The sequence below is a fragment of the Mustela lutreola genome, chromosome 1 (genome assembly GCF_030435805.1).
Source record: "Mustela lutreola isolate mMusLut2 chromosome 1, mMusLut2.pri, whole genome shotgun sequence".
NCBI lineage: Eukaryota > Metazoa > Chordata > Mammalia > Carnivora > Mustelidae > Mustela > Mustela lutreola.
Window position 1 is genome coordinate 222,746,153 of NC_081290.1, and position 23,200 is coordinate 222,769,352.

The 23,200-nt window shown below is 37.8% G+C and overlaps 1 long non-coding RNA gene across 2 annotated transcripts; it reads right to left on the minus strand.

The window, feature by feature from the left end:
• Positions 1–145: 145 nt before the first annotated feature.
• On the minus strand, positions 146–23,114 carry LOC131840164 (uncharacterized). 2 transcript variants are annotated; one of them, XR_009357231.1, is made up of 4 exons: positions 22,951–23,114; positions 21,539–22,000; positions 16,144–16,477; positions 146–10,520 (listed from the first exon to the last, which is right to left on the minus strand). It is a non-coding gene; the product is annotated as an uncharacterized LOC131840164 (long non-coding RNA). The 2 variants fall into 2 exon arrangements; XR_009357230.1 differs by lacking the exon at positions 146–10,520 and having other exon boundaries at positions 16,057–16,477.
• Positions 23,115–23,200: the final 86 nt, after the last annotated feature.

Genomic DNA, 23,200 nt, shown 5'->3' on the forward strand with positions numbered 1-23,200 from the left:
GTTCCAAGATTTTTTTTTGTCTTAATAATGTATATGTAGTTGTTTTTAAAAATTTTTCTTCCTGAATTATCTATCTATAATCTAAATTTTCCCCCTTCGCTGGCTAGGACCTCCAGGACAATGATAAGTAAAGGAAGTCTCTCTCTTTTTTTTTTTTAATTATGTTATGTTATTTATTTATTTATTTATTAAGGTGATCTCTGGGGTCCCTGGCTAGCTCAGTTGGTAGAGTGTGTGACTCTTGATCTCAGGGTTGTGAGTTTGAGCCCCACATTGGGTGTAGAGATTACTTAAAATTAAAATCTTAAAATAAATGAATAAAAGCAATCTCTACACACAACGTGGGGCTTGACTCACAACTCCAAGATGATGAATCACATGCCCTACCAAACTAAGCCAGACAAACATCTAAGAAGTCTCTTATTCTTGACCTCAAAGTGATACTTTTTCCATATTGCTTTAATTATTTATTTGACAGAGAGAGAGTGGGGGAGAGGAGCAGAAAGAGGGAGAGAGAATCTCAAGCAGATTACCCACTCAGCATGGAGCCTGATGCAGGGTTTAACCTACGAGATCAGGACCTGAGCCGAAATCACAAGTCAAACACTTAATTGACCAAGCCACTCAGGCGCCTCAGTTATTCTCTTTAACCATTAAGTATGATATACTTTTTTTGAAGTTATCCTTTATCAATTTAAGAAACCTTTTGCTTCTTTAAGCACAATTTTTTAAATAGATATCCTTTGTCAATGTAAGAAGTTCTCTTCTACTCCCAGTTTGGCAAGAGTTTTGTTTTTATGAATGGATGTTAAATTTTATCAAAAATTTTTCTGCATCTATTGTTATGACCATTTATGCTTATCCCATCAATCAGGTAAGGTATAAACTACATTTGTTTCTATTTATTTATTTATTGCAAAAGATTTTATTTATTTGACAGAGGGAGAGGGAGAGATCACACGTAGGCAGAGAGGCAGGCAGAGAGAGAGGGGGAAGCAGGCTCCCTACTGAACAGAGAGCCCCATGCAAGGCTCAATCCCAGGACTATGAGACCATGACCTGAGCCAAAGGCAGAGGCTTAATCCACTGAGCTACCCAGGTGCCCCTACATTTGTTTTTAAAAATATTAAACCAAACATATATTCTTGATATTAATAAATGGCTATGGGGTATATTTTGGGTTTGGTTTGCTAGTATTTTAAGATTTTTGTATCCATATTCAAAAGTGAAATTAGCTTACATATCTTACTCATCTTTGCAAAGTGAGTTTTACCATCTCTGTTTTAGCTGTGTCTCTTAAAAAGTTGAATAACTGACCAATGTCATATAGAGCTGGTTGGCGGTTATGTCAGGGATGGAAATCAAGTCTGTCTGCATGCAAATCCTGTTTGCTTCCTCTAAGCCACATAGCTTCTTTGAACATTTATTAAGGCTTCAAAACCAATCCTCTACCTCCTGAATGTTTTGAAAATGTAAGACTGAGGGGAGGAACATGATAAGGGTAGTAGCAACAAAATGTCTCAGAAGGCTATGCTAATATTCTGATTCACCCAAGGCAAGAAGAAATAAAGAAAATGTGAAGCCAGGAGCCTAAGTAGCAATCCATGCAATTCCACAGGAATCAACTTTGCAAGTAAGTATGAAGGAGGAAGAAGAAAATACAGTAGTAGTTACTACATCAAAAATTTGAGGGATGCCTGGGTGGCTCAGTTGGTTAAGCGGCTGCCTTCGGCTCAGGTCATGATCCCAGCGTCCTGGGATCGAGTCCCACATCGGGCTCCTTGCTCAGCAGGGAGTCTGCTTCTCCCTCTGCCTCTGCATGCCATTCTGTCTGCCTGTGCTCGCTCCCCCCGACCCCGATAAATAAATAAAATCTTTAAAAAAAAAATTGAGATCACTCAGTGATCAAGGCCAAATTATAGGAATTCAATTTCTCAAGATTAAAAATACAGTTCCAGCTAAGTACTGTAATGGCCAGAAACCATGTTAGAGCAAAGGAAACTACTGAGAGAAAAATAACTTGAGAAATTTAAAACACACATTTTAGCCCTTAGATCTGAATAAATGAGGAAAAACTCATCAAGATGGAGGAAGGAGAGGTACATGGGTGGCTCAGTCGGTTGAGCACCCGACTCTTAATTTCAGCGCAGGTGATGACATCATGGTCCTGAGACCATCAGACTCTGGGCTTCTCCCTCTGACCCATCCTGATCTCTCACTCTCTAAATAAATACAATCCTAAAAAAAATTTTAAAAGGAGGAAGAATTCCAAGTATGAATAAAAATTGTATTTGTACTTGTCACATATTTTTATAAAACTTAAAAGAAATGTGCTTTACTGATTTAGCAGGCTACAGAGTATGAGGTATTGCAGGGGTGGTATGTCCATTCCTTAAGGTATGCCCATTGTATACGTGAAAAGCTTTGGAAACCAAAGTGTATTGTCAGTGATTCCCAACATTTTCTCCCACTTTACCCAGAGGACTTTTAGATAGTTGCTCGTAAGCTCTCTCATAAAAGTAACATTCATGCTTCTTAAATTAATGAGGCTAATCACCTTTTTTATTGTGTATCATGTGCCAGACACTGTAAACAATTTCTCTCTCCTTCTCTGGGTTCTTGTCAGATCTTGTTGTATTAGGATACATGAACTGCTATAACAAACAACCCCCACATCTCAATGACCTAACACAGTACAAGTTTATTTCTGGTTCATATCACAATCCAGTAAAGGCCGGAGGTAGGGGGGAGGAAAAGACAGGCTCTTGTACTACTGGTTTTGCTGGATCCTCTCCCAGATGAGGGAAGCGAGCCTGGAGAATTAAAAGGGTGAGTTTCATGGGTCAGACCTGAAGATGATGTTCATCACCTCTGGTCATTTTTCATTGGCCAGAACAAAATGTGGCTGTAAGGAAGTCCAGGAAATGTAGTCCTTTTGTGTGCCCAGGAGAAAAAAGGAAAATGTTTTAGTGAAAAATTTGTTAGCTTCTACCAACCTAGTATGTCATGAAGATTAAAATAATTCTTGTAAATAGTTTAGCTTATTTGCCCCAATTATGTGTATTTAATTTGAGATTAGCGGCTTAGACAAACCCTTTCCACCTTTCTCTAGTTAAGAGCTCTGGTCTGTGACGGGCACCTGAGTGGCTGAGTTTGGCAAGCACCCAACTTTTGATTTTTGGCTCTGGTCATGATCTCTAGACTGAGTTGGTCTCCATGCTGCATGGAGACTACGTAAGAGTCTCTCTCCCTCTGCCCCTTCTCTTCTCTCCTCCTCTCTTAAAAAAAAAAAAGTTCTGGCCTGTGAAAACAGTAGTGACCAGTATCTAATGATCATGTAGTTAGTTGCTATTATTGTTCATTACAAAGCCCAAGGAGGTACAGACACTTCTGATGCTAACAGAAATTATTTGTATATAACCCCCACCATTTTACATCAAGTAAACAACATAATCTGGTCTTTCTGGAGACAGTTCTTTTGCCTGTAATTATATTTGCTGCAATTATGCTTGTCATAATGCTAATCCCTCTTTTAATGTGACTTGAGGAGACCCAGGAAGACCTCTCTTAATTCCTTCTCCACTAGCAAAAGCCCCCTATCTCATTCCTGCCCAAAGCCCCACTATTATTATTTATTCCTGTCAAGAAGATGAACTTTATTCCACCCAGGCACATCCCCGCTCAGTTCATCTTCCCTGCTTTCTGCTCCCAGGCACACAGTATAAACCCCAATAACAGCACTTTGAATGTAGGTATTTGTTTATGTGTCTGACTGCTTGCTGAATAATATGTTCTAGTGGGGATAAAGGGTATTTTATTCACAGGTTTTGGAGTTACAGAGTGCTCACTATTCAATCTTAGGCATGCTACTGAACTTCTCTCAACCTAAGGTCTCATTAATAAGGTAGGAAAATACTTCGTAGGGTTGCTGTGAACATTAAATGAGACAATATATTTTAAAATATATTTGGCTTATTTTACATGTTCAACAAAAGTTCTTGTTTTCCCTATCCCTGCCATGGAATACAATAATAGATGCTTTTTAAATGTATTTTAAGTAAAAGAAAAATGAATTAAAGCCTGGAGATTCTCTTATAAAATATGAATTTTCTCTGAATGATTGTTTTTCAAGAGAATTTACTATGTCTCAGGTACTGTGATATATGCTTTATACTCAATACTTTGTACTCACTTTAACCTTCACAACACGTCTATAAAGCAGGTACTTAATCCCCATTTTGCACATGAGAAAACTAAGGCATAGTAATCAATTTATTCACAGGTTAGTGGTAGAACCAATATTGAAATTCAGGTCTAACTCTAGGGTTCATTTTTTTTTTTTACATTCTTTTTAAAAAATTTTTTATTTTTTTCAAGTGTTCCAAAATTCATTATTTATACATCACACCCATCACACCCAGTGCTCCATACATTAATACCAACAACCAGGCTTACCTATCCCACCACTCCCCTCCCCTCCAAAACCCTTGGTTTGTTTCCCAGAGTCCACAGTCTCTCATGGTTGGCCTCCCCCTCCTATTTCCCCCAATTCATTTTTCCTTTCCTTCTCCTAATGTCTTCCATGTTATTCCTTATGCTCCTCAAGTAAGTGAAACCATATGATAATTGACTCTCTCTGCTTGATTTATTTCACTCAGATAATCTCCTCCAGTCCCGTCCATGTTGATACAAAGGCTGAGTATTCATAGGATTCATATTCTTAATTGCTATATTTACTGCAGAGGAATACTTAAGATTTAAGTACCCAATTTTAAGGCATGCTTAGGGCTAATCTTTTTTTATTTTATTTTTTATTTTATTTTATTTTATTTTTTATTTTATTTTATTTTTTATTTTATTTTATTTTTTATTGCCAGCGGTAGAACAAGCTGCATATATTTGGATTTAGAGCAAACACTGCCTTGGTCTTTTGCAAACACTTCCTGGAAGCCATCCTGTTCCCTCCCCCACAAGACTCTGCCCTCTGAAAAGCAACGTGCAGAGCAGTGCCAGGAATCAGATCCTTTGAAGTATACAGCCCATGAAATTAACCTGCCTGGGCTTTGGCCCATCGGCCAGCTCTGAGTCAGCTGGCAGGTAAAAGGGCCAGAGGCTCAGATGTAATCAGTTCCTGAACAGGTTCAACCACGCCACCTCCACCTTCTTCAACCTTTTTTATCTTCCTAACCTGATTTCACCACATCAAACTTGTTTGTGGGGGAAGGCACCACTTCTCTCAGAAAAGGCCGGGTAACTCCCCCTTAATCCCACCATTATGGTCTCCCCACTATGGACAGCAAATGACAGTAAAGATTAATGGTTATATATTAGAGGCTTTGGTAGTGTTCTGGAATGGAGTACAGACTTCAGAGTCAAATCAACCAGGGTTCAAAGTCTCAGCTTTGCAACATTGATGGGTAAATTTCTAATCTCTTAAAATTTTTTCTATTTATTTATTTATTTATTTATTTATTTGACAGATAGAGATCACAAGTAGGTAGAGAGGCAGGCAGAGAGGAGGAAAGGCTCCCTGCTGAGCAGAGCTCGATGCTGGGCTCTATTCCAGAACCCTGAGATCATGACCGGAGCAGAAGGCAGAGGCTTAACCCACTGAGGCACCCAGGCGCCCTTTAATCTCTTTAAACTACAGTTTTCTTGTTAGTGATGAGAAGGTTAACAGTATTTTACTGAGTTATTACAAAGACTGAGAAACCTGTGAATGAAATTAATGCAAATGCAGCTGGAGCAATGCTTTTGCTTACAGTAAGCACTCAAATGTTAACTGTAACTGTGTATGTACCCTGTGGTTAAGTGTACAATGGGGACTCTGTTACTCTTCACCCAGAAATTAAAAAGCTCCTGGCACATAATAAGTGCTTAAAATATTAATCCATCTGATTGACAAAATCTCTATTTTTTCCACTTTAATAATAATAATAATAATAATCAACAACTCCATTTTCCTCCATCACAAGCCTGGATGAGATGCCATCTTGCTGTCAAGTAAGAGCACAGGAGGTACTGGAGATTAGATAAACATCCAAATAACTTCTCTGTAGTATGCCCTGGATTTTATAACAAATTAAGGGCCTTGTGTTTGGAAAAGTGTAGAGTTTACACAACATTGTTTTCCTTTAACCAATTTCTCACTGCTTTATGGGGGGTTCTCATACCGTATTTGGAATTACTTAGAATATTTGTTTTATAGGTCATCGTCTTCCATTATGAAACAAGGTCATTTTTTTTTTCAACATCTTTCTCTACCCAGATAAAATTTCACAGATGAGGACACTGGCCTAACAATACTTTAAGTGGGTTTCTGAATGAGAAGGAAGAAAGGAAGGAGGGAGGGAGGAAGGAAGGGAGGGAGGGAGGGAAGAAGGGGAATCATTCCATTTAGAAAGCCAGAGATATGATACTCACATATAATAAACTTGGGACAAACCTTAATTTCTTCATCTGTAAAATTAAACAATTCCTACTCCAAAACCCTTAAAAATATAATGCTGTTCTTTGGTTGTAGCACGTATTAATGAACCAAAGAGCAAGTTGGATATAATTTCTGCTCATAGAAAAAAACAAAACAAAACGAACAGTCAAGAGGCATGGTGCAATTTTCTCAAACCTGAAAAGGACCAATAAAGGATGACAGCTCTATAAGCATTACAAGTTAATGGAATTAAGCTCCTAGGCTGTCTAGATACCCAGAGATGTTTCTAGAACTGAGTTCTTAACCTGGGACACACGAATAAATCACAGAAAGGTGGAAAAGATTCCAAAATCATGGATTTTGCACAAATACATATGTGGAGTGACTTAGGGCAAGGAGAGGGAGTTGACTATTTTTTATTTTGTTGTGTTTGTGTAGTAGGAGAGGAGACATACTTGGTGGGTCCGTAGCTTTTATAAAATTCTTAGAGGTCCATGGACCCAAAGGACCTCTGCTCCAAGGACAGGAGAAAAAAGCCTATTCATTTCATAAATATTTGCCAAACATTATGTAGAAGAATTATGTTGTCTGTGCCCTCATAGGAGAGAATGACACGAAAAAATTTATATTCTGAATAATTCCAATGACTTGTGGGATGAAAGAATTTTTTCCCTTTTGTTACCAAGATAAATAGGCTCCCTTCCTGTCTGCCTTTAACAATGACCTAAAGAAGATAGGCACATATAAGGTACCTAGCACACAGTACGTCCTCAACTCAGTTCTTTTCCCTTCACTTACCAATTGAAAGCCACACACATCTTCCTTCCTTCTTCCCCTCTCCAATGCTAGTTTTAATATTCACTAAAATGAGATCTTGTTGTAGGAATATGTTATCCTGGATGGGGGTAGGAGGCATGGTGTGAGTTTCCCATACTTGTACACTTACAAAGGACAGCAGCACTGTAAAATTTCTTAAATAACATAGGTGAAATACACTACATTACAAATTCTGGCACACAGAAGTGCTAAATGAATAGTGACTAATAACTTAAAAAAGTAAAATCAGAATAGGTACAGAGGAAATGAGAAAAGAAATAACACTGGTAAGTTTTAATAGGTTTCACTTTCATAAAATGTGAAACTGCAAGGAACATGTATCTAGTTATTCTACAAATGAGAAGACTAAGGGCCAGAAAGCTAGATCAATGGAGCCCCAAAGAGATCAGTAATAACTTTGCTTTGCAGCTTCTGATATCAACTACATGACATTTTAAAGGATCTTAATAATTGTTAAAGTTTGGTTATCATTATCTACAGATACGCCTCTCCAGTTAAAATGCGACAGAAACTCACCACTCCCCTCAGACACACATACCCAAAAGTTTCACCTGGGTTGGAATAAACTTGAGAATATACTCAAATAGGCTTGAGAGTATACTTATTCCAATTGTTTTTTGTAGATGATTAAATTGAGTCCCAGAAAAACGAAAGTGACTTTTCAAGAATGAATTACTGGCAGAGCCAGTTCTAGAATCCCAGGACAGTAGTTCCAGATAACAACAGACTGACTAATCTTTACATGAAGTCTACCCCTCTTCAGGACTCATCCCTTCTTTTGTGCCCCTTGTATCTTTGAGAACCCAGGGACCTTACACTATTCAAAAACATGCTACTCTTATCCTTCTATGCATGCTGTTCCACTGTCAGGCCCTAATCTCCTCCTCTACCACAACTACTATCCTCTTACTAATCTAACATACACACACCACATACATTGTTTACCTTTTCTGAATCCTAATTCTTTTCAACAGCATGATCTACCAACTAAAGTGCAGATGACTTAAATGGTGTAAGGTTTTGGATATCCTTCTTTGGATATCTGTATTTCTCCAGAGGCTTATTAGAAGCGGTACTGTCTTAACCCAAAGACATACATTTTTGATAAGGAAAAGATGTACATGAAACAGCCAAACCTTACCTTTTGAAAAACAATTGTACCAAAATAATGAAATACATAAAATTTTAAAAGGGGTAGTACAAAAGAACTTTTTGAGGCGATGGAACTGTTCTGTATCTTGGTTGTGGTGGTGATTACAGGACTTCCATGTATTTGTCAAAACTCAAGAAATTATATATAAAAAATGAATCTTACTGTATGTAAAATTAACAAAAAGATTTTAAAAAGAGGAAAAATTAATTCCACAGCCATTGATGCCCCTTAGTTTTCCTGCCCAGAGGCAATCACAATGCAATAATGGTGGAAACTTAGTAACTGAGGCAAGCTTATCGGGGAGATATTTTTGGAAATGATTTTTTTAAGTCCTCTTAAATGAGGAAATAGCCTATTCCACTATAACATCATATTACACTGCAGGGGTTGTTGTTTTTGTTTGGCTTACAAATATCTTTTGCCACCTCTCCCGCTTAAGACAGATTCCCAAGAGCATGTCTGTACTTAGTTATCTTGATGTCCCTAGAATCTACCTAGTATATCTGACACCTAGTGGATACTCAGTGAATATTTGCTGAAGAAATAAAAGTCCCGTTTTAAGCACACAAAGAAATGTGAAATTAAATATGGTATAGTTCCTGCTCTCAAAGAAACATACAATTTAGTGGTCATGTACCCTCAACACAGTTACTACAAAAATATAAGTAGGAAATCAGAGGGCAAAAGGTAGGAAAAGACTGAGTGTAGGCTAATTATGGGAGCCTTCAATCTATCTTAATGTTCTATTATGAACATAAGTGCTGAAGTTTGTAACAAGAGACTCTTTAACGTCCTTTCAGAGCTGTGGCTGCTGATGAAAAACATTACCGGGTAACAAGAAAATGGATCAGATGGAGGCAGTCTATTTAAAAATGCTTTACCTAATTGCATTTTTTTTTTTTTAAAGATACTGAAGATGAAACAGTCTTTGACAAATTACATCATTTTGGAATCTGTTTCACCAGAAAGAATCAGGTCCCAAAAGAAAATAATAATTAATTCCACTAAAAATCAAGTCATTCTGGGGTAACTGGCTGGCTCCGTTAGTAGAGTGTGAGACTCTTGATCTCAGGTCATAAGTTACAGCCCCACATTGGGCCTAGAGCTTACTTAAAACAAACAACCCCCCCCCCCCTCCCAAAACTCAAGTCATTCTGGAGACATTTCACAGGCTTCCTTTAGAAGATACACTTAAGTGTTATAGGAATGGCTTAATGGTCATGGCATTAAGCATCATGACATAAAGCTCAGGTATAAATAAATAAGATTTTATTCTCAAATACCATGGCCCTCTCTCTTTCTTTCAGGCTATAAGTTATGATGTTATGATATACTGGGAATCAAGGACTCCCAAATTCAGTCTTGTGTCCAGGTAGGAGTGGGGGAGATTATCAATTAATGAATGTTTTATTTCCTTCATGTCTCAAACAGTTCACTCATAGAAAATCTGTCACAAAAACATCAGGTGATAAGGGGTGATGTAAGTCAGTGCTTGCTCACAGGACTAAGCAATCTGTCAAAATTTTAACAACTGTCTTATCCATTAAACAATTGTTGCATGCCAACTGTGTAGGTACCAGGCAGAATAGCATGTTACCTACTAACAGCAATAACGTCTGAATGGTTTATGAGCTAGTCGTTTTGCAGTGTTGTGTTAAAAGGAAAGGAGACAATGCTTATTTGCATGAAAAGACTAAGGTTGTTGAAGTTGCTAAAAAATAAAAAAATAAAAGGGAAAGAGAGTTAGAAGATAGAATCAAGCTGTTCCCTAGACATTTTAATTAGCTTTGAAGGAGCACTGTGAATATTAAAGCTGAGTTTCTAATCCCCCATTGGCCTACAACTAGTCACTGATTTTACCCTTTCCAAGTCAATAAATGATGCAGTTATTTATAATTATTTTCAAGATATAAACTGTCACGTGACCCATACAAGTACTACAAGTTTAAAAGGATGCTTGAGGGCACCTGGGTGGCTCAGTTGGTTAAGCATCTGCCTTCAGCTCAGGTCATGATCTCAGGGTCTTGGGATCGAGTCCCACATCAGGCTCTCTGCTCAGTGGGGAGCCTGTTGCTCCCTCTCCTTCTGCCTACTTGTGATCTGTCAAATAAATAAATAAAATCTTTTTAATAAATTAAAAACATAGAATGGCAGTAAGGTCCATACACCATGTTATGAAACGTCTGCAGCAGGGTCCAGGGCAGCACACTGTGGTCAGTACTTCTGCAGTGAAGTCAATATATGTTCATGCCTAGTAACAATGGTAAAACCTATAAATGGCTTCACATTAATACAGGTCAGGCCAGGTTTTATTTCCCAGCTATTCACTTTCTTCATCTAAAACATGAAGTCCTGTTTAACTTCTTCAAGTTAGGGATTGACCAACATGGTTGCTTCTGTATCACATGCTAATTTAGATATTGGTCTTGTTCTCCCTGTGTGACTCAAAAGGACTTTGGAGTCACTCTTCACTTTTTCTTAGTCCAAACAATGATGCTTTTGTCTAAACTGTTTTACTGCCTTCTAAACAAGCTATGTGAAAACATACCCACCCATGGTAGGTGGGAAGAATAGGAATTTGGAAAACTCCTTTACCTGTAAAGTACCAACACAAACCTCTGAAACGTCCAATGCTTTTCTTGGAGGGTAGAAAAATGACTTCAGCATAGAGTATACGATCTGTATTTAGTTTAAAAAATATATTTCTAAATAAGAACTTTTAAAGATGTGCTTAAATAGCTATGAAACTTGTTTTGCTACCCGTTCTGTTTCACATGATTTTTCCTCTTTGTGAAATGTGGGGGGTTAAGACCACCTTTGTGTCTTGGCCAAATGGGAGAGAAGATACTTCGGTCTGGAAACTGACTGCATATTGTTTTCCAAGTCCTCTACTAGTTAATGAATAACTCTGGGCAGTGTCTTAATTTTAAAATGGCAATTCCTATCCTCTTGGAGTGCTGAATGGAAATGGTAGGTAAACTTGTACTTACCACAGCATTTATTAACTTTCTGCTGAGAAAATATCTCTCTTTATTCACTTACTGAATGTCTAAGGAAGAGCTATTTTTAATTTCTAGTTTGTGGTACGTTAATGCTTAAATGTTTCAGCAGCATCTAGATAAATGGAAGTACACAATCTGAGGCTGATCAGGTGAGCAGATTAGTTGAGTGTGGCAGGCAATTTCCCCAATTTTTGGAAATACAATGAATAAAACAAAAATCCTACCCGCATGGAGCTTACACACTAGTAGGATCACTTGAGGATAGTAGCGCAACTCAATTTATCTACAAGTGAGATCACTTGGGTTACAAACAACCCCTCTAAGCTGTTCATTTATAGAGAAATGAGCATCTATCTGGTCCCTATTACAGTATTCCACACTTGTTATACCTTAATGTTCTCCCAAACTGTGCCAACCCCTTATGGAAAAGATCTTTCACTTTATTTTACTGCTATTGAGCCCTTTCTATATACCAAGTGTAGTAGATACAATCTTAGATACTAAACCCATACTTTCACACAACTGCAGCCTCTCCTGTTCATCCACATAAAACAAATGGAGTACTTTAGTACTTCTTCAGATATAACTTAGGACTTTCTAAAAAGCATGAGAGTCTTTACCAGGAGAAACAGAACTTCTTTAAATCTACTTTGGGGTGTAAGTATTTTTATTTTGAATTTTATGAGGTAAGGAGGCATCACAAGTTTTTCAGTGCCTACATAGATCTTACTTAGGCCCTGGATACATGAAAAAGTTCCTATTACTAAACAGTTTAACTAGGGTTCTTTTATTATTGTTTTTAGTTTTAAGATGAGGGAGATTTTTTTTTTTTAAGATTTTATTTATTTATTTGAGAGAGAGAGATCACAAGTAGGCAGAGAGAGGAAGAGAGAGGCAGGGAAGCAGGCTCCTTGCCTAGCAGAGAGCCCGATGTGGGGCTCGATCCCAGCACCCTGCATCATGACGAGCCAAAGGCAGAGGCTCTAACCACTGAGCCACCCAGGTGTCCCCAACCAGGGTTCTTAATAGAATTTTCAGTGTGTCCATGAATTTAGATGGGAAAAACTGCATCTCTATCTTCAGTAACTCCTAATAAAATTTGAACACAGGCCACAGATTCACAGTAGGAAGAAATAATTTTTTATAGTTCAGTTGAACTATGTTTTCATATAATTCCTGCAAACAACTTGAAATATCATTTATGTTCACCACTGTTGAAATTACAGATGAGAGCTACTGTTAAATCTTGTTAATGAGTTAATAAAACATATAAATTTCTATATAAAATTTTTGGTAACTATTTCATTATCACTGGCTCCTTTTGTAATCAGATATACTGTACTTTATACCTTAAAACACTTTTTTTTTTTTGGGAAAAGTGGCCCATGGATTTAACTACCTTGACAAGGGGTCTGTAACATTAAAAACATCAAGACTCTAATGTTTAGAGGGTTGTAGTCACCTTTTGTATCTCTAGGGCATTTAACTTGGTAATTAATACATACTTACAGAATCAAAGAAACTGATTTAGGATTGAAACTGTGTCCCCAAATATTGATACTTTGAATGTCTATAATAGAATACTATAGGGCTTAATTTGTCAAATGCTTTAGATGAAGATATAATTTATTTCTCTGTATTACACACCTTAATTAAGCAATACTTGTCCAAGTGGTTGAGTTTGATTTTTCACTGAATATATGTATGCAGAAGTACTTTTAAAATCTTGGCATCTGTGTCTTGGAATAACAGCAGGAATAAGAGCTATTGAGCATGAAGGAAAGAGGAGTTAGGAACACAAAACAAGAGGGGGCTTGGGGCTCCTGGGTAGCTCAGTGGGTTGAGCCTCTGCCTTTGGCTCAGGTCATGTCAGGGTTCTGGGATCAAGCCCTGCATCAGGTTCTCTGCTCAGTGGGGAGCCTGCTTTCCCCCTCACTGTCTGCTTGTGATCTCTGTCAAATAAAGAGTCTTAAAAAAAAAAAAAAAAAAGAGGGACCCACTCTTAGAAGTAACTGGCAAATTATTTCACTTTGTGCTTTCAAGTAAGATCAGGTAGAGAAATCATCTGATGAATTTATTTAAAATCCAGGTCCCCAGGGACACCTAAGTGGCACAATCAGTTATGCATCCAGCTCTTGGTGTTAGCTCAGGTCTTGAACTCAGGGGTCTGCTTAAGACTCTCTCCTTCTCCCTCTGCCCCTCCCCTCATACACTCATACACTACACACATTCTAAAATAAATATTCTTTAAAAAAAAAAAAAAATGAAGATCTCCGATCTCAGATTTTTAAGCAGTGTATGTAGGCCAGAATCTGCATTTTTTGTGTGTATCTGATTCTGATGCTGGAAGCCTGTACATCAAACCACAGAATATCACAGAAAACCATGTATTTGATGTTGTTAAATGCTACCACATTTTAAAACATAAACAGGTTCAGGGAGTGCCTGGGTGGCTCAGTTAAGTGTCTGCCTTCGGCTCAGGTCATAACCCTGGGGTCCTGGGATCCAGCCCTGAGGTTTTGGGGGAGGGGTTCCCTCTCAGCAGGGAGTCTGCTTTTCCCTCTTCCCGGGCTCGTGCTCTCAAATAAATAAAATCTTAAAAAACAACAACAACAACAAAAAACCAAAACCCCCCAGATTCAAAGTTAATTTGCCTAGGCTGACACCTTAGTTACTAATTATCAGACCAGAATCCAGAACTCAGGCCTGAGTTCACAGTATTTCAAGCTATGCCTTTGGAATTTTTTTGACTGACATTCAAGTGGGACATAAAACCTGAAGTCACTTCAGGTATTGGCAGACCAAACTCTGAAAATGGTTTTTAGGTAATACTTCCTTGTCAATCTTTTTTTTTTTTTTTTTTTTTAAGATTCTATTTATTTATTTGACAGAGAGAGAGATCACAAGCAGACGGAGAGGCAGGCAGAAAGGGAGATAGAAGGAAGCAGGCTCCCCACTGAGCAGAGAGCCCGATGCGGGACTTGATCCCAGGACCCCAAGATCATGACCTGAGCCGAAAGGCAGCTGCTTAATCCACTGAGCCACCCAGGTGCCCCTCCTTGTCAATCTTTTTTAAGGTTTTTTAATTTGAGAGGGCAAGAGCTCGAGAGAGGTCTTGAGCAGGCAGGAGGGGTAGAGGGACAAGCAGACTCCCTGCCTAGCAGGGAGCCTGATGCAAGACACACACACACAACAGCACAGGCTGGGATCAAGTCTTGCATCAGGATATATATATATATATATATATATATGGTATAGTTTTTTATACATATGACATACTCATATTATACATTATATATATTTATATAATTTCTATATACACAAATAGGCTGTAGTTCTTTGATCTCAACTAATTCATAAGTATTTTAACAGCATATTTTGGCCAGTAGTACTGGAAGTTACTTTTCAGTTACCTGTGAACTATTAAATCCATCTGGCTTTTTTGTTTTGTTTTGTTTTAGGTCAAGAGTTTATTTGAGAGCGACAGTGATAGTGAGAGAGAAAGCACCAGCAGGGAGGATGAGGAGAAGCAGGCTCCCTGAGCAGGGAACCCAACATGGGACTTGCTCCCAGTACCCTGGGATCACAACCCATGCCAAAGGCAAATATTTAACCAACTGAACCACTCAAGTGCCGTATTAAGTGCATTTTAAGTGAATTCAACATATACCAAGGCATATTTCAGAAGTTTAGGGTTATCTCAAGGTACAATGGGTTTCAAGTTGCTACTTAGTTTACTGAAAACCAGAATGGATTCAGGCACATAAATGAACAGCCTATGTAATGTCTACCTTCTATCTTAAGACTACTGAGCAGGTAGGTATTCTTTTTTTTTTTTTTTTTCCTCTTAAAGATTTTATTTATTTATTTGACAGAGAGAGATCACAAGTAGGCAGAGAGGCAGGCAGAGAGAGGAGGAAGCAGGCTCCCTGCTGAGCAGAGAGCCCGATGCGGGACTCGATCCCAGGACCCTGAGATCAGGACCCGAGCCGAAGGCAGCAGCCCAACCCACTGAGCCACCCAGGCGCCCAGGTAGGTATTCTTAATATTAATAATAATTACTTGCATTAACTTGATAGTAAGCAGGAGTACCAGAGGTTTCTGAATCTGGATAGAACTTTGGTCCCATAAATCATTACAGTAAATATGTTTTCATGCCTTTCTCTCCCTTCAGTTGGAAGTGGTAGAAGAGTGCTGCATAGGCTTACATTTGTCAGAAATAGGTTATTAGCTTGATGTATCAAATGTTAGCTAACCTGGGGAGTCATGTTGGGTGTAGAGCCTTGCACAATGCATTGTAGTTCAAAATGTAACTTGTAACAGAGAGTAATTCAATTGGTAGCCACAAGTGTCTTTTCTTAGAAATATTAAGTTATTTCTTCTGGTGCCTAACTCATCAAAGTAAATAAAATCACATTTGGACACAGTGAGTCAGTGTCAGGACCTAGTAATAACCTATTTCCTTTGATATTTTTTATTATACTGAATCCTTACCTGTCTTAGCTATTCCCTTCTTTTGCTGATGTCTTTCGATTTATTTTGCCAGTTAAACCTCTGGAGGGAAACAGCAACTCATTTAAATTGTTAGCTAATGACAGTGAATTCAAGCAATGGAAAATCGTAACTGTCAGAACTGGATTTTCCACTTTTTATTGAGGGTTCTATAGCTGTAAGATGTTACTTTTCCTCTTATGCATTTTTGAATGTTTCTACAATCATACCTTTCTCACAGAAGTAATTAAAAGAATCCTTCTCAGACTTCTTGAGGTAATGTGTCTTGGTAATCATAGCCAGGCAAGAACAGACAAGTTTTGTTCAAGTTTAATCTCCTGGTCAAATGAGTAGTTTTCTCTAATAGTGGTTGTGAGGATCCCAGGCAGGTTTGGTTGGTAACTATTGATGATATTGGTATAAAGGGCAAACACCACCCTTTTAGGACCAGTAATTTCTCAAAGGAAACCTAGGCCCTTGGTCATTGCTATGCTTTTCTGGAATGGTCATAAAAGTGCACTATTCTTCCAGCAGAAGTTTGGTTAAATAGGCAGCCACAAAAGCCTAGAAGGAACACAAACAGGAACAGGATCAGAATGGAAAGGAAATATAATCAAATGTAAAGTTTGGAACATACATAGAAAAAATTACCTAAGTACTTCAGAGCTCTTCCACTTTTCCCCTCGCCTAATTTGGGGCATCACAGAATTCTAAGTCTTAATTCCTTTGAGAAATGATCAAACTGCTCTGAAGTAAGAGTGTGATTTTGGCCTCTAAATAGGAAGATTTAAGTAAAAACCCTCTTTTGTTCCCACATACCCTCTTGTTATTTCCCATTATTTCTTGCCTCTTCCACAGCCAAACTTTATAAAAGTTATCTAAATTCAGACCTACTTTTTGCCCCACTCCCATTCATTCACTCCCAAGCCCCTGAAATCTGGCATCTTCGTACTCAATTTTTCAACTTTTCCATTACAAGCAACCCAGAACTCCCAACAAATGCCAAACAGGTCCCAGCAATGTGAAAGAGAATAGTTGAGTTTATCTGGAAAATGAGAAAACCCAGCAACCCATTTTAGGCGACTACATAGCAACATGAAAAGCAACAAAAACTGCTCATAAACTATCTCAGGACCAGCAGGAAACAAAGAAGCAAACAATTTTGGAAAGACACACAAACATGAATATTGAAAACGGGTCATGGAGCTGAAACTTGAAACAAGCATAATGCCCAGCATTAAATACACAAAGAGTAAACAAAGCAAACCTGGAATGAACATTCTTGCATTGAGACTGTCAAATTCAAAAGGTGATAAACGTAAAATTCATTACCAAAAATTAGCACTTAACTTTCACCACATTCACAATTGTTGAAACAGAGTAAATGCACCATACTATTATTACTCAAGTATTCCACAGAAATAGCAGAAGACTGGTAAAGGTTATTTATCACTACACTTACGTAAGATGCTATTTAGTTTCAATATAGCAATCACAATGTAAGTGCTCTACTAAGTATGTCAATGTTATTTGCAGTTAACTTTTATGTTACCACTTCTGCAACTGCTTTATTTCATCCTGTGTCAAAACTTTAAAAAATTAAAGCTTTTCTCTATTTTTGTCTTGTATATAAAATACTATGAGACACAAAGTCACTCTAAATATACTGACATTGACTAAGAGAATAAACACCAGCCAGTTCGATGGGGACAATTACATAGAAACTATAAGATCCCACTTGATACCATACTAATGACTAAAAGTCTACAGCAAGAGGATAATAAGGAAGGAGGAAATCTGAGGTTTTTTGCTCAATGTGTTGAAAAAAAATTGTCACTTAGGTTATATCAAAGATTACAGCTGCTAATTTTTATCTTCTGGTGGTGAAGTAGCTCAAACAAGTCCCCAAGCTACTCAATTTGATAAACACCTATGTGCTAAATTCATCAAATCAGGACTGTTAAGGTGTTAAGGGGGTAACTGATGAACATTTCCTAAAAGGTTTTTTTTTTTTTTTTTTAAGATTTTATTTACTTATTTGACAGGCAGAGATGACAAATAGGCAGAGAGGCAGGCAGAGAGAGAGGAAGGCTGAGCAGAGAGCCCGACTTGGGGCTCGATCCCAGGACTTGGGATCATGACCCGAGCCGAAGGCAGAGGCTTTAACCCACTGAGCCACCCAGGTGCCCCCTAAAAGGTTTTAAGATACAACTCATTGAGGATTAACCCTTTATATCAAGTTCAAATCCACACAGCATCCTCAAAAGCCTCTATATCAAGTTAAGAATTTTAAGTACGTGCCCACTTGCATAACTGCTTACAACTGCACATCTCTGCAGTTTCCTTAAAAGGCTTTATATTCGTAAACATTTATATTTGATTAAATTCATCTTCACATACTTAAACTCTTACAAAGAAATACCTTCTAGTGCTACAATTACCCAAACACAGGATGAAATAAAGCAGTTGCAGAAGTGGTAACATAAAAGTTAACTGCAAATAACATTATTACTCTATTAAAAATTAAAAAAACAGAATCATAGGATAAACAGGGCTCATTTTTCGGGTTAATCATTAACTATGGACATTTATATTTTAAATGCTGACCCGGGGATATTTACTGCATTTACCTTCAGTGGCCTATAAAATCCAGCAGCTAAAATTATGCCAATTTGTTACAAACACAATGCATCAACTAAGACTAGAAAACATACATTTTAGTTTCCTGAATATTAAGTCAAAGTGGAAAATAAGGATTAAAGTTTGCAGAATGAGTGAAGATCTCCCCTAGAGAAAGTCCAATTGCTAAACTCTGCACCTCATGCTTATTTGTTTTCACTACTAAGAATGTACACTAGAAAATATCTAACTTAATCTAAGGTGAGTCTGAAAAGATACCTTTTGGTAAAAATGTTTTCTTCCCCTTTAAGTCTCAACTCTGATCAGGTTAGAGTAATTTTAAATTTAACTACTGGGTCTATATCACCTTTGGGTTACTGACATTTCATTTCTGATAGGTAAAAAAATTAATTCTATTTTGGAAAAGAGATACAAAAGGGCAGACAATAGAGCTGTTCTCTCAAATTTCATAGCTTGGAATAGAAAAAGCATTACTTTAGAACTTTAAGATATGAAACAATTCTAACATTTTTCATAAGTCAGCAAATCATTTTCTTTAAGGGAATACAATACAGTGATTCTCAATGAAGACAGAACCTGATTTTCATAATTGACTTGGGACTTCTTCAAGCTACATATGTATACAAGTGTTTAACAATGAAATTGTTACTATGTAATTTTTTAAACTTTTAATTTTTTTAACTTTTAATTTTTTTTTTAAAAGATTTTATTTATTTATTTGACAGAGAGAGATCACAAGTAGGCAGAGAGGCAGGCAGAGAGAGAGGAGGAAGCAGGCTCCCCATGGAGCAGAGAGCCCAATACGGGACTCGATCCCAGGACCCTGAGATCATGACCTGAGCCGAAGGCAGGGGCTTAACCCACTGAGCCACCCAGGTGTCCTTAACTTTTAATTTAAACTTTAAATTTTTTAAACTTTTTAGTCACTCAAGCACAACTATCATCTCTTAGGAACATAACTCAGTAACAGGCATTTTACATTAACTTTAGTAGTATGGGCTGAAAAAGATTGTAGCCCTGTATCACCATATGAAAGGAAGAAATGGAACTGTATTTTGTTAGGAACTTGGTCACACAAATTTGACTTAACTGTTGGAAGAATATATCTAAATTAATCCTTGTCCTTGGGGCTCTAACTACTCTGTGGCTAATTTTTAAAAACAGCCAATAAAAAAGTAGTCTACCCAACTGTTAAAAAAAAATCCACAATTTACATGTTTCAAAGTCCTTTGCTAAGTGCTTTACATAGATTATTTTGTTTAATCTTTACTAACATCCTTACAGAGGCTGCTATTATCAATGAGGCTTAGAAGATTATGAATGGCTGTGAAACTGAGCAAGCCACTTTAGATTTCAAACTGAAGCAGCAGAATCCAGGCCAACATTCCTCAAAATACTAAAGTCAGTCTTCATATTCCACATCCAAGAGGGCTCTGGTCCTCTAAAGATGGATCCATTAAGGGCCTGAATGATAGGGCTGCTTTAATCATTTCAAATGCTTGTCCTCTTGGATCTTGTATTTTTTCTTTAGCAGACATACATGACATAATGTTAAAGGATTTTCAAAGCAGAGACCACAGACAAATTCAGTACTGAATCAAAGGATTTGGGGCTAAAAAGACGCTCCACTGCATATCATTTACCTAAATATCAAGAATACTAAGATAACATCAATAATTTAAAAAATTTAGGATTCAGGGCAAGGAGAGGAGTTATTGAAAAAAAAAAAGTATTTTCAGAAAATCCTAGTACCTTATTGCTTCTAGGTACTTGATTCTTTTACATTTTTGAATAGCTTTACCATAATCTTGTGATAGCATGAGCTCTTACTTGGGTAGGTGTCTCTTATCACGACTTTCTTGGTATCATGCTAAACTCTCAGTCTCAGAAATATCTAGGTAAGTCAGATATCACAGTACTCATAAGGCTAAACTGAAATCTCTCCCACCTCCTCACCAATGTACAAACTGATGTACAAATCATTTCCTCATCTATACATTTTCAGAATTCATTTGTGGGTATAATTAGTTGTGAAACTAAAATCTTTGCCTAAACTTTTGTTATTAGTGTAATCCACCACAATAAACACAAATACAGGATGTAGAGGACAACTGTACCCTACCCCTGTACATTCACTCAGTTTTGAAAATAGAGAATAAATGGTCCCAACCTGGCAGAATAATTCAACAGGGATGAGTGAACGATAGTTAAATATTTTTAGAGGTGATCCTGACACAACACTGTTGAAAAAATTGCTGGAAGAGCAAATGACTCAATACACTTTAATGAGCTACCTATAATTGTAATACAAACCAACACCCTAATTCTTTTCTTAGATGAAAAGAACGTAAGTTGCTTTATACCCTAAAGGCATTCTTAATCCCACTTTTCAGTTTTCCTAACCCAGTGTTTTCTCTGGGACACTAAGGTTATTCTTTTAGAAGCTGGTATCACCAACTCCTTAAATATTAACTTGGTAAATAAAATTTCTAAGGAAGAATGCACAATTTCGGCCCTAAAAGTTAAAGGTTAAATCACTGAACTTTAAAAAAAAAAATTAGATGTTTTATTTCATTAATTAGATGTCCACTGGATATAAACCTGGAATAACTCCAAACTACCCAAACATATGACAAATTATAAATTATAGAAATCACTGCATTATATAGGTCTAGTTTCTCACCTACGAGATTTGTAAGCAATCTGCCCTCACTCCCAAAAATCTGTCTTCCACAGGTAATCAGATGCAGGTTACTGCTTATATAAAGAAATATTTTACACCATGAACAAGATTCACTACAGGTTTGTAAAACAAGACATACCAGTGAACCACCAATCCCTAAAAATAATTAAAAAAGAGTTTGAAACTAAGCTAAATGCAAAGCTGTCCACTGTTTTCTCTCTGTTAAATGCAAAACACTTCTACAGTTATACTGAAGGTCTGAAAGAAAACAGCAAACATTTCATTCCCTTTCCTATACTTACCATGATTATTTGAAAAGAAGGTGGTTCTGAATAAGAGAAATATTTGTATGAGCCTTTCCCATTGTTGTACTGCACAGATAAATGAGACTAACACATGTTACCTCTGTTAAAAATGAAACAAAGCCTTTCATCTTGTGACTTGTTCCCAGAAACAGGACAGAAGATGATTCTTCTAAGTTTTTGTAGTTATCATTTGTATACATCTGAAAGACTATTTCTACCATGTTTTATTATTTTTAATCACTCTGCCTAGCTTCTCCAGATAGGAGAATCCATCCATCAGCTGTAATATTACTAACTACTAACAGAGAGACGAAAGGCATATCCTTAATGACCCAAAGTAACAAGTTAATAATTTTGTTTTCCGAATAACTGTGGAGAAAAACAAAATATGTATCGTATTTTTAACCCTTCAGACACCCTCAGGAAGAAATTTTCCATCTTTCATAGTGTAGACAGACTCTGAAAAAGAACAAACACACAGCATTGTTTTAGTAACACAATTGGAAAAAAAAAATACAGTTCATTTGATACTGTCCAAGGTAACTTGAAGACCAGGGACTCTGGTTTCAGTTAGTTAAAAAAAAATTACTTAAGGTAATCGTATATATGGAGTACCACAAATTAACATTAACTCTATTTTTATTTTTTTTTAACACTAACTTTATTTTTAAAGTAAGTTGGTGGTCCATGCTAATGAACATCCTATCTTCTCAATATTTTAGCATACACTCTTAAGTTTATCCAAGACCCCACGTTACTTCGAAACCGACCGCCAGCTGTCCATAGGGCTATCGTCAATAATATCCCTGGCATTTTAAACCGGGAGATACTCCCTTAGACCTCTCTTAATCTTTTCTTAACCGGGGCGCCACAGCACCGTCCCCTTCCAGCTTAGTTACTCGTGTCAACACTGATTTCTTTGGACCCTTCTGGCAAATCATTCCTTTATGAAAAACCAGTGAGGGTACGAAACCTTGCGGAGGGGTAAGGAAGGCTGGAATATAAGTGACAAAAAGATTAAAAAAAAAAAAATTAGGAGGAATAACCCAACTCCGTGGGTGGAAGCTGGCTTTTCAGACCGAAGTGAGAAGGGTCGCCGTCCAGGGTCCCCGCAGCCCAAACAAGACGCCAACGCTTCCGAGGATCCTATTAGTCAGCCTAAGTGATGCTCTGGGCTCAGAAGTAAACAGATTCCCTCAATCCCTTAATAAGAAAAAGGACGAGAACGGATAGGGTGTCTATACAACCTGCTGGACCTTAAGGCCGAGGCCCAGTGGGCCTCTGGATACTGCCTCTGGATACTGCCTCCAGCCGGACCCACCCTACAATTTGTCCCCAGTTGCCGCGTCCGCTCCCGGGTCCCCAGGTTTGGGCCCTAGGCTCTCCAACCCGTTTATGCTCCACCTCACCGTCCCCACCGCACCACCATTCGGCTCGCGCGCTGCCTAAAACCTCGGCCAGGCTCCGCGGACTGTTCCCGGTACTCCTAACATGGCGCCCGAGACCCCTTCGCTTCTTTGGCCCACTCTGGGCGCGTCTGATCTTGGCGCATTTTGGGCATTGTAGTTCCCGCGGTGGCCTCGGTGTCCCACCAAGCCTTTAGAAGACTACGATTCCCAGAATGCACGGCTCCTGAGCATGGCTATTGGGGCCTTTCGG